The following is a 13141-nucleotide window of genomic DNA, read 5'->3' on the forward strand; positions in this document are numbered from 1 at the left end:
TATGTTTGTAGATGTATGCATTGCCAAATGCAGTGGCATAAGCTGCTGGAGCCAGTCCAAAATTTTTATCTCACTGGCAATTTTTGTGAAAATTTAATAAATAATCACTTTTTTTTTAATCTTTAAAATCAATATATGCTATATAGTAGTTATAAAAAAAAAACTACAAGATAATTTTAGTTGGGTAAAGTACAAGTATGTCAAAAGTATGTTTTCAGTTATGTCAATACGTTTATAAATATAATCTTATAAAAATCGTATTCAAAGATAAAACAAATACTCAACAAAGAGGAATAGATGAATAAATGTTTTGCAGGTTGAAAATTTCCCTGGAAAACTTCAAATAGAACGATATGTTTCCATTTCAAACGCTTTATTTTTTTCGAAGGGGGGGGGGGGCAAAAAATCCAAGATAACAAAAAATACCCTTGTATTTTAGCTCAGTAGGCTTTGTACTGTGGAGTACTTAGGAAAGAATCCGAAAGTTAACTAACCATAAACAGATGCAGAAAGATTGCTACACAATCACTAGCAAATCGCCAAAATTAGCTAAGCCTAATTTCCACGTGCAAACGAAAATTGGACACGAAGGGCTGAAACGTTACGAAAATATCGTATTCTTACGATGTTTATTACTCAGTTTAACATTCTATTTCATTAATTTAATTTTCATTTTGGTGAAGGTGTTGTTTTTATTACATTATTTTTCTTAATGTTTCGATTTTACAAGTACGATTTTGGAAAAGTGGTAGATATAAATGGGATAAAATTGAGCTGTATTGAAACTTGAAATTTTAAACTAGAACAATAAATGAGGAAATATTTCGCAAATTATTTTTAAAAAATTTTCCTTACTTTTTTTTTTTTTGTATTTTTTCAGAATTTACCATGGGCTATTTCAACAGGCATAGGTTGTGAATTTCTTTGACTCTAAGGAATTCGAGCACTATATTAGCTTTCAAAACTTTTTCTATCACTTCAAAATGAACGCTGTTTCCAAGCCTTTTACAAGGTTTATCAAGAGCATAGGAACCCTGCTTCTCTTCTATTCTGCAAAAAAAAAAAAGAACAACAGCCTGAAACATGTCAGTAATCTTCATATTTTTTCTGCCGGCATCTTTACCCTTTTCCTTACCCTTTCAATTTCCTTTTTGCAGAAAGCATTGTCAAGAATCGTGTACTTTCCGATGCACGTGTTTGCGTTTGCACTCGGACAAGAAATTGAATAGTTCTTCTGTTCTTGTTTAAAACAAAATATGTACTCCTTCTCTTGGAACAGGCACCCCCTGGTCCTTCAGGTGAAAATACTGGGAAGGAAAGACCATCTCCCTCTATTTCTCATTGCTGATTCTCAGAAGATAAAGAATGTGGAGAGCAGAGTCGGACAAAAATATAAAGTATCTGCGCACGCAACTCAAAAGTATCTGCAAGCTAATCATTGTTTATCACATTAATAAAAAAAAAAGAAAAAAAAACTGGGGGGGGGGGGGATTGTCGGGATTAAAAAAAAAGAAAAAACATTTTAAATCATAAGTATATAAGTATAATCATAAGTATCATGCGTATATACTATCTATTTATAACTTTTACAAATTAATTAAATAATATCAGTTTAAAACCAATTAAAAGTAAGCAGTAAGAATTTGAACGATTATCGCCTGATGTGCGCGTGCCCGCAGCGAATGTATGTGCACAGCAGCGAATACATTCACCGAACGCGCGGGTGTATATAATCTTTTAATATTTTTTACAATCTAAATAAATAAGATCAATATCAATTTAAAACGAATTAGAAGTAAAGATATTATCTTTACTTCTTATTCGTTTGAAATTGATCTTCAATTGATCTATATTTTTTATTTAAGAACTTTTACGATTATCGGACAACGTGCAACTCCGCGGCGTACGTATCCGCACGTCAGCGGATGTATCCGCGCATGGCGTGCGTCTACATTATCTAGCCCTGGTGGAGAGATGAAACAATGACTCCCCACTTTCACAGACCCCTTCCCACACCCTTTCAAACACATCCTCAGTAGAAGAAAGAACATGCTTGTGTTTTCAACTATTAAGCTTCTTAGAATTCCAAGAATCTCATCCCCTCTTTGCCCTGTGTGTGCTTCTCCTTTTATTTATGGGGCAGTTTTTAGGATGAAATTCTGGTGACATTGACAAGACATGGGCGTTTTTGTAGACGATTGTTGGACAAATGAAATTGACCCGATATCGCGGAGGGTCCAAATGATGCTTGAGGCATCTTTTAAAAAACACAGGGCACACTTAGTTACTTCTGAAAAGGGTAGGGTGCATTTTGCAATCCAAAAGAGGGGCAGGGCGCATTCTACTGATATGGAAAAGGGCAGGTTGCTGCACTCTTCAAAAACGGCCTAGCGGGAACACTAGCTCTCCGCCATGACCGGTATTGTTTTCGAACCTCCCCTAAGTTCTTTGTCACAGCTGATTGGATCTCTTCTAGGGATGAAAAATGGGTTCATTTCAGGCCTGTCTTAATCCGAGGGAACAAAAAGAAGTCTGCCGGGGCGACGTCAGTACTATAGGCGGCTGGGATAGTTTTCACCTGGTGTTTAGCCAGGAACTCACGGATTTGCAGCGGCAAGGTGGCAAGGTTTTATGGCAAGGTGCTTCGGCACTAACTTGCCTCACACTTTTCTTATCACTAAATTTTAAATAATGCAAAATACAGCAGTAGATGACATGTTCAGTTCATTTGCAACCATCTTGATTGTCAATCGAGGGTCAAAGTCCAACAATTGAGGAACACGAGCCACATTATTGTCAGTTTTGCTGGTTGACGGCCGTCCAGAGCGTTGTTCATCTTGAACCTCTTCCTGGCCCTCTTTAGAGGTCTTTAACCACCTCAAAGCTTGTGAATAGGACAGAGAAGAGTCGCTGTAAGCCTCACGAATCATTTTGTTAGTCTCCTCAAGAGATTTTGTTGGTTAAGCAACAAAACTTAATTGCATACCATTTTTCCTGTGACACGGTCGATGCGCAGAGGTTAACATTAACTTGTGTTCGGCCACTTCCACAGCTCCGAGAACCCTGAGACTGGTTTTCCAGAAAACCTTACAGTCCCCCTCACCTAAACCAAGTAGTTTGATTATATTTCGACCAATAAAAGCGGCCTCGAAAAAACCATTGCATTACTTTTGGAATACACCTTGTATAACCAACTATATACAAAACAATAAATTTTTACTCAAAAATTGGATATTGATCACATATTTAAAGAATTATTGTGTGAAACAACTTAGCAATCTAATATGTTATTCTCATTAAATGTGTTGGTTATGCATAATCAATGTTGATAGCCAAATTTCAGATATAAAAAGACATTCACAATGTAAAAAGCTTAACTGGTTACAAAAAAAAGCAAACCGCTTCTAAAATTATGACATTGAAAAGAAAGATTCTTTGGTTTACAATATGTTTCTTTCATAGTTTCATTAAGTCTTTCAATAAAAAATATTATAAACTGTGTAATACATATGTATGTTAGGGTGGGCCTAAAAAAGTCATTTTTTTATTTCGAAGTTGTAATAGCGCGAAAAAGCTACAAATTATAAAGACAAACAAAGGGAAAAAAGAATTATGGAAATCCATTGACATCTTCCGTCCGCACATGGGGCCTAAAGTTTGGCAAAATATGAAAAAAAACACCATTTTTGAGATTTTTTAAAAATTTTTTAATTAGGTGTTTTCTTAATATAATAGTTTGTAACGTTTTTAAACAGAGCCTCAAAACATTGAAACTTAACTTAAGGGGATATCACACGAGAGAAATTACGGGACATCGCAACCGCAATAGGAACCGTCAACGCTATCTGGAACCGGTTTTTCTACTCACTTCCACAAATGATTGCTCCAAAATTCTTGTGTGCTATGGAAATTCGCAGTTGCTCGTATAGGGGCAAATTTTTTCCTCCGCTAGAAAAAAATTGCCTTTAATTCTAGGCAAGTTACGAAGGAACCAATCAAGGCGCTGGGATTTCGTGACGTCACGCAGCGTCACTATAAAATACTTTTGCAATCGTGGCGACAGAAATGTGGGAATTCCTTTTTATTGTTGTATTTATTTTATGTTTCAATAATTTTCAGTTACGCTTTAAAAAAACGTATGAGCGACATTTAACCTTTGGTTTTGCATCTGATTTTGAATTTAAATCGCTACTTATATGTCAGTTAACATCAGTGCAAATTTTATGCATTTCTTAATTTATATTGGTGCTTTTTGTTTCATTGGGTTTTTGAAAATTGTTTTGCACAAATGTTACAATGGGGTCATTTCCAAAATTTTGAAAGTATTTCTTTCTGCTTAAAGAGCATGCTTAAAAACATAAGATCTGACCATTTTTTAAATAATTTGTTTTTGTTTAATATTTTGAAAAAATTACTTAAATCGTTGTGCTTTCATTGTTTATATTTCTGTCGTGTGACGTCACAAATGATGAAATGCCATTTCGTGTTGCCATTCAGAGCAAAATATTTAATTCGCATCTTTACTCACGTGTATTGGCAACGATATGGTTGATAGCAAGCGTAGAACGCAATTTTAATTCGCTTCTTCATTATCATAACGTGGAAACGTGGTAGAAAGATGCGCCAAAATGCATCATTTGTGCACATGGAAAAAAAAGATGAAAAATTACCACCTTTTTTTCTTTTGAGGCACAAACTTACTGCCAAAAATAAAAAATACTTATTCAATGCGAGTTTTAACGCAAAACATATTTTCCTTCCTTTCTGTACCGTAATTTTCAGAAGGAATTTTTAATTTGTTCATTTTGAAAAAAGTAAGTTAACTATTTCACTTTGCCCCACATTCCCCTACAGTGTTTTTTAAATTTATTACTTTGATAATAATATTTATTATATTATTTTTTTATAATAAAATGAAATTTCCATCATGCTATACAGAATGGTGTATAGTAGCATGTAGGGCAGACATCTATTGTACAATAGAAATCTAGAACATTATGAAAAGTTTTAATTTTCTCAACTTTATAACGTTACTAGGCAGGATTCTTATAGTGTTAAACAGTTTTGCAGCTCAAATAATGAGAGTTCAGTCTGCAATCCCAGTTATTTACGCGTAGCATATTTAACTGAAATTTTAATGATTTTATTAATCGACTAAAAGAATGTTTTTAAAAAATTTCAAAATTGTACATTAAATAATACTAGCTTTTTGCGCTTCATCGTTTCATCACATTTTTTTTTAAAGCGTCATTTTATTTTTAAATGTCAGGAACTATTTCAATAAACTCGGCCACACATTTTTCTGTGTGCAATATGTATCTTGTGGTATTATATTTGTGTAGGTTAAAGAGTTAGCACATCCAATAAACTCGAAGTTTAAAAAAATAACTATAAAAGACCTATTGATCAGAGTTTGCTGGTCTTTTTTTTTTTGAATTTTTCATGTTTGTTTTTAGCTATGAATTTAGGTATAATTTGTTAGAGTTAAATTTTTTTCTTACCTGTCAATAAGTGACTAATAATTCCTATCTAAAATTAAGATTTTATTTAGTAGTTATGGGAAAAATAAGCCTAGAGAAGTCATATAATCTGTATGTCTTCTTTAAATGTAATAAGAGTATCACTTTAAATGAAACATTCAATTAATAGTAATAAAATTTTTCTGTTTTTCTGAAATTTTCACCATAAGTTCTACAAATTAATGTTAAAACTCAAATATGAATTTAACAGGAGGAGCTTTGGTGACTGCATGAAATAATAATTGATGCTCTAGCTCTGAAATCATTGCCTTGATCATTTCCTTTTTTTTTTTTTTTTTTTTGCGATCTTTTCACAAATCCACATACAATTTAAGCTGCAAGAGCTGCATTAAGTATTTGATTACTAATTTCATCCATAAGTGTCAAATTAACGGACACAGTGTGATAACCAAATGCGGAATTGACGGAAAGTGGTGAACAAGCGCAAGCACATGGATGTAAGTTAAAAAATGGTAGCCCCCGTTGTAAACAAATTGAGCAACCGTCCGCGCAACCCAGTAACCCTGTAGGCAACTTCCCGTCCGAAAAACCAGTTCCAGATAGCGTTGATGGTTCCTATTGCGGTTGCGATGTCCTGTAATTTCTCCCGTGTGATATCCCCTTTAGGTATTTGAATCCTTAGGCTCACATAATTTGGGCATGAAAATTAGTTCCTAGTAACCTCAAAGCATATATCTGCAATTATTTGCAATTTTGTGCTTTATAACGTTGTTTTAGCAAACGAAATTTTACAAAATGTAATTATTTCTTATGATTAAAAATGTTTTTTTTCTTTTGGAATCCAAACCCCACTCTTCCCTTCCCGTTTTTTTTTTTTTTTTAATAGACAATTATTAGCTTGCAGATACTTTTGAGTTGCGTGTGCAGCTATACTTTATATTTTTATCGGACTCTGATCTGCAGCAATCTTTTAGCATCTGCTTTCTGTTTTCAATATTTCTTATTATTTCTTCAATAGTGCACAACACATTTCCATGGCCATAAAGCGATAAGGAGGAAGGATGACATCACCCCGAGGGTCCCCTGTTCCAATCACAGTGCAGTGATTTGCCCAGATGGGAAACATTCGGGAAAGGAAGGAAGACAGTCAGTATTCTCGATTCTGTATTCTTTGGCAGTATCAATGCTGGAAATGAGCGTAAAAAACCTCCCACTATAGAATAAAATGTGATGCAAACCCTGAGGTAAAGAGTAACGAAGTGATTCTGGGAATTCAGCAGTCTGAGAATTTTAGTATCAGAAGGAAACCAGGTGTTTGTTCAATATTGTTCATAAAGTGAAAGGCCCTTCGAAGAGCATATTCTACAAGGCCCAGGCTACTTTTTATCCCTTGTAGTAACTGATAGTAGAAGACATGCATTTTTCATATTCAGCTCAGTGGCAATCCAAGTTAGGCGAATTGTTTGGCGGGAAGCTTTTCAAAGTGAAGTGATTGCTTGGTGAGCAAAAAGCTTCCCGCCAAACAAGATAAACAATTTAAAAGATCTATCCATATTTCTGAGGAGTTGAAGGCGGGAGGAGGTTCTAATGGAAGTAGCTGTGATGAAAAAGGAGAAGAGGGAGGATGATAGTTTGGCAGATACTTGGCACGCAAACTAGATATCATAACTTTTTATGGCTGAGGGTTTTTGGGTTTAGGATGCAGGTTTTCTTTTTTGTGCAGAAAAGTTAAAGGTTTTCTTGACGAGGAAATTTTACAACAGGGTAGTTTTTGATGAGATTTTTTAAACATTATCTTAATGGGTTTTAAAATTGGACCAAACATTTTATTCATTGTAACAAATATTTCTTTGTATTGTTATTCGTTGTAATGGGATTACACTGCATATCAAATTGTATTTTCAGAATTAGTAATTCATTCCTCATCATCCCTAGAACATTCATAGCATGTAACATTTGCGAACATTTCAATAGTCTACCAACTTCATCAAGAATATTTTGGATCTCTTCTGAATAATGAGGGTCAGATTATAAATGAATCCATTTATCTGCGGACCCAAAGTGAGAGCCACATATTACAGGTTAATGGAAAAATATTCAAATTATTGGACATTTTACAACAGCATCAAAAGGAAAATTTTTGCATCACAGAAACAGGTCTTTCATTTCATAAGCAAGTATGAAAAGATTTTTCAAATTATGGCAACACAAGAGTTTTTAGTTTACATGTCTACATTTCCATGATTAATATGTTTTTAAAAAGTGTGCTGCGAATATTCAAATAAAATTCTTGAAAAGGCACACAAACAAATCTCTATATTCAATTTTTTCCCCTCTACATTCTCGATCTTTTTTTTTTTTTTTTTTTTTTTTGAGGGGGGGGGGGCATTTATAAATACAAATGTTTGATTGGAAAAGTCTTCAAAAATCAGAAATCTCAGTTATCATAAAAAAGGAAAACAATCACCATGACTAATGTATATTGGGTGGCTTACACTCAGCCATAGTACCTTCAAAACAACGAGTTTAAAAAGCAATTGATTTTCCATTACAAATAGACGCTTTACCCTTAAAGGTTCGTAAAAATACAGGCGATCAACGAAAATACCAATCAGAAAAAACAAAATGACCGCGAGGAAAAACACACGATGCATCACGAATTTAGACGGCAGCAATTAACAGATCAACGAAGCTATAAGGCGGCAAAATAAACATAGCGTCCAACAAATGAAAACATTAATTTTCAATTCTTGTATTCCAAAACTATACTACTTAAACAACATAGAATACCTTAAAATTAAGTTGTGATATTAATTTTGATGTATAATTATTAAAAAAAAGAAAACAAACAAACGTAACGTACCTTACCATTCCCAAACATTGGATCTATTTCTGTTTGATCTTCTTCTTCACTTCACTAGAACATTTTCCCCCCTCTTTTTTCTTCTTTTTTCAGAGAGCAGTGAAGAACATCATTTCCGCCGCTTGCTCGCCGGCACGAAACTATAGGTAGCGCTGCTATGAAATCCTAAATAGGATAACAAAACCTACTTTTTTGTCTATGTCTTCGTCTTTTGATAAGTGTGCTTGTTCTGCTTGCTAATATGAATATTATAGCTTTCTTTAATTGTTTTTACTGTTATTCTCCCATTAATTAGTCATAAACTGTAGATTTACCTTTTATTTTGAGCTACGAAAAAGATTGCTTATGCTCTCATGGTGAAAAGAGTAAACTATTCGCAACTCCAGAGCTCGAATACGCTACCTTGCGGTGATTAACAATACTGCCGAAAAAGGTAAAACATTCCGTTCCACGTGTTTTCTTTGGAGTAAATTACAGGCTTCAGACAGTTTATGGTGTAATGTAATTTCAGAAGAATGGAAGAAAAAGCTTACCACAAACAGGATGAAAAATTACTGACTTTCACAAAGCGTCAAAACAAGTTATAAGTTACGGTATTTGCTTGTTTTACCTTTGTCTTCCGCCATTAGGCAGTGGCTGCAGCGCCTCCTATAGTTTATCGGGGTTACGAATTGGGATGGTCGTCAAGTTTTGGTGAGTGTAATTTTGTTTTTGTTGGGAATATTGCTTCCTCTTCCAGCATGGGAAGGCATCAGAATTATAAGAAAGATATAGAAGAAAGTTTCGTGATGGTCACAACATACTAGTTTGAAATCGGATCCTTCAGTTGTGTTCCCCCTATACAGTGGTCGCCGCTTATATGAATCATATTCGTTCTAAGCAATTTCGCTTCCTAAAAGCGGCTGATTCAATAAAGCTTCTGGATTTTATTCTGTTTTTGACAATTTGAGTCATTAAAGCGGTGATTCAATTTCCCTTTGATTCAAATAACCGGCGTCCACTGTATTATAAAATCTCGCTCACTTTATTTTGACTTTTTTTCTATTAAGAACATATATCGGCAGCCCGTGTGTTTTTCTCTAAGCTTGAAATTTTATAATGATAGGGTAGGCCGGGGCACGTTTACGCAGTGTCCTTTTTTCAAAATGAATTATAACTGGAGAGCCAACAGTCATAACAGATTGATGCTACTTCCTAGCAAATATTCTCACTAGTTTTTGAACATTAGTGGAGCTTCGGTCTAGCATGCAGAAATAATAATGAGTCATTCCAAGTCAACTGACCTAATTTTTCAAATAGTGACCACTCGACCATCTCCGATTTGGATGAAATTTTATAGAGGCGTAGAGATGTCAGAAACTAACTTATGCAAATTTTCAACTTCCTAGGTTCAAATCCAGATGATCTAGGATCTCCGAAAAATGTGATCCAAAATGGCGGATCAGCTTTTTGTGCCAAATTACCAACTTTAGACTGAGTTTACAGGAATTTTTATCACGCTGGAAGGCTGGGATTTTAGGCGCTTAAAGTACGTTTGGCTTTTCATATATTCAAGTATTTTTGTGAGTTTCAGCTCGTTAGATTTTGTGTAGCATGCGCGTAAACTTGTGAAAAAGCACGACATAGATATTTTTTTCTGGAACTTGTCATAAAATCTGAATAAAAATAATCCAAAAGCTCGTGCTTTGTGATACCATTGTAAAAAAATTTTGTTTTTAACGGGTTACATACAGTTGCAAAGCTTAAATATCTATTTTCTAAAAGATATAGAAATACAAAGTGGCTGTCAAAACCGTTCAAGTGAAAAATGACCTAATATCAAAGCGCTATATCTCAAGTTTGTCACATCGCATCTTCTTTTCGTTAAAACTATTGGAAAAAGAACAGTTGTTTTTCCTTTCAAAATAAGTTTTTTTCTTTGATGGTATTCTTTCGTTTAAGGATTGAAAAATGAGCTCGAAATTCTGTCTGTCGTAACGAATTTCTATCTTTAAGAGAAGGTTGTGGAAAATTTTATCACACTGGAAGTCTGAAATTTTAGGAGCTTAAAGTATTTTTAGTTGTCAATGCATTGTAGAACTTGTATGGATTTGAGCTCATTAATTTTTTATACAGCACGCATGCAAAGTCGCAAGAACAACGCAGTGGAGAAACTTTTTTCTGGACTTTAGAATGTCAAATTCTGAACAAAAATGATTCAATAGCTCGTACTTTGTAATTCTATTATCAATATACATGTTTTTAATGGGTTATAGTTGCAGAGCGTATATATTGATTTTCTAAAAGATATTGCCATACAAACTGGCTGTCAAAATCGTTCACATGCAAAAAAGCCTATTTTTAATGCGCTGTAGCTCAAGTTTGTCACCTTGCATCTTCTTTTCATTGATACCATGAGAAAGAACATATTTCTTCCTATAAAAATAGTTTTCTTTCCGATGGTGTTCTTTCAGATAATTGTTAAAAAAATGAGCTTGAAATACTGTTTGTCGTTAGCGAGAAAATTTCGTTCTACAATGAATAAAGAATTGTGAATGCCGTGGAAACTGACTAATAGTGATTTTGCAACTGTTATAAGTCAGAAATTGTTTTTTATTCATCTTTTAAAAAATACTTTGCAAATGAAATATGATAAAAAAAGAAAATTATCTTGTTTTGTCTAATGTATCAGTCTTCTTCCTGTCTTCAAGATATTTGTCTGTTTCTATCATATTTAATTTGCAATGTAACTTTTAAAAAGAGAATTAAAAAACTATTTCTGACTCTCAAAAGTTGTAAAATCTATATTAGTCTGTTTCCACGATACTGTTTATTTGTTGTAGAACGAGATTTTCCCGCTAACGACAAACGAATCTTTATCTTAAAACGGAAGAACACCATCGAAGAAAAAACTTACTTTGAAAAGAAAAAATCTGTTCTTTCTAATGGTTTTAATGAAAAGAAGATGCGAGGTGACAAACTTGAGATATGAAGCTTTGAAAATAGGCTATTTTTCACTTGAATGGTTTTGATAGCCACTTTGTATGTCAATATCTTTTCGAAAATAGATATTTAAGTTCTGCAACTGTAACCCATTAAAAACAAGTATGTTTTACAGTAGAACCACGAAGCACGAGCTTTTGGATTACATTTGTTCAGATTTTATGACAACCTAAAATACAGGAAAAATTTTCCATTTCGCGCTTTTTCACAAGTTTACGCACATGCTACACAAAATCTAAAGAGCTGAAATTCACAAAAATACTTGAATATATGAACGGCGGCCAAACGTATTTTAAGCGCCTAAAATTTCCTGTAAACTCAGTCTAAAGTTGATAATTTCGCACAAAAAGCTGATCCGCCGTTTTGGATCACATTTTTCGGAGATCCTAGTATTAAAGTTGTATTATTGTTTATGTATATTTCTTTATTATTGTTTGGCAACACTAAGTAGTTTTTGGAGTTTTAAAATGGCGATCATCTAGTAAGTTGGAATAAAGTTTCGCTAATAATGTCTTCGTCTTTTCATCTTTATAGTTCACACTTTACTCTGCTAAGTAGATACATAACCTTAATATATTACTTAAAGTCATTAGGTTATGTAAAATTTATCAGGTTATGGGCCCAGCAAGCTCATTGCGTTTTTAAAAGATTAAAAGCAGAGACTAAGTTAAATCCGAAAAAGAAATAGTTCAAAGATGGATTTATCAAGAACTGTTAAGTCGTTATCTGGATAAGCAGATTTTCCAAGGTGGAAACGGAAAGTAAGAGATATATTAGATTATCACGAAGGAGTATTGGAAGTAATTGATGGTAAGTTAAAGAAACCTGAAGAATTACCTAGTACAGCAGACGAGCAGAAGTCAAAAAAGTATGAAAAATGCGCCAATGTATACCGAAAAGCCAACAGTTATGCCAAGAGTATGATCGCAAGTACAATAACAGACTTCGTTTATCAAAAGATTATGGACAAAGATACAGCTTTTGAAGCTTGGGAAGCTTTGAAAACGTTGTTTGAAGCTTCATCAAAGGATCAACTGTTCAAAATCTGCAATGAATTTTTTAAATTTGATTGGACTTTTGGAGATGACATTTCAACACATGTAGCGAAATTAAGTAGTTTGTGGAATGAGCTGAATAACGGGCTCATAGCTAAAGGGGAAAATAAACTTCCAGAAATGTTGCTCGTATGTAAAATTCTACATATTTTGCCAAATAACTTCAAATCATTCAAATCAAGTTGGATGCTTCTTGCAAAAGATGAAGAAAAGCCTTTTGAAGATTTGGCTGCTCAGTTAAGTATGTTTGAGCGAAATTTCGCCGACAACAATGAAAGAAGTGAAAAAGCTGCAGAAGCTCTTGTTGTCGCCAAGTCTAAAAATAAAGCGCATGAGAAGAAATTTCAAGCCAAGAACAAGCTAAGCAACAAAAATGTTTGTAATTATTGTAAAGCAGTTGGACATTGGGTCAAGTCATGCTCCAAATGGATTGCAGATGGCCGGCCTCCAAAGCCAAGCTCGAGCTTCCAGAATAAGTCCTATAATAATCAAGTGAATATTTCATCGCCAAGTACGACAATGACATCCTATTGTGAAGAACGTTTCCTATCAGAAGGGGAAACGAGCACATTTTGGATAGATAATGGAGCGACAAGGCATGTTACTAACACATTTATTTATTTTAGCAATTTTGAGACATTTCCTTCTTCGGGCACCCATACTATCAAAGCGGCAGGAAAAGAAGTGTTGACAGCTTTAGGGAAAGGAAGAATTCTAGTCAAAGCTTCAGTTGGAAGAAATACAGAAGTAATTGAGTTGAA

This window comes from Uloborus diversus, chromosome 4 (genome assembly GCF_026930045.1).
Source record: "Uloborus diversus isolate 005 chromosome 4, Udiv.v.3.1, whole genome shotgun sequence".
In the NCBI taxonomy this organism is placed as follows: domain Eukaryota; kingdom Metazoa; phylum Arthropoda; class Arachnida; order Araneae; family Uloboridae; genus Uloborus; species Uloborus diversus.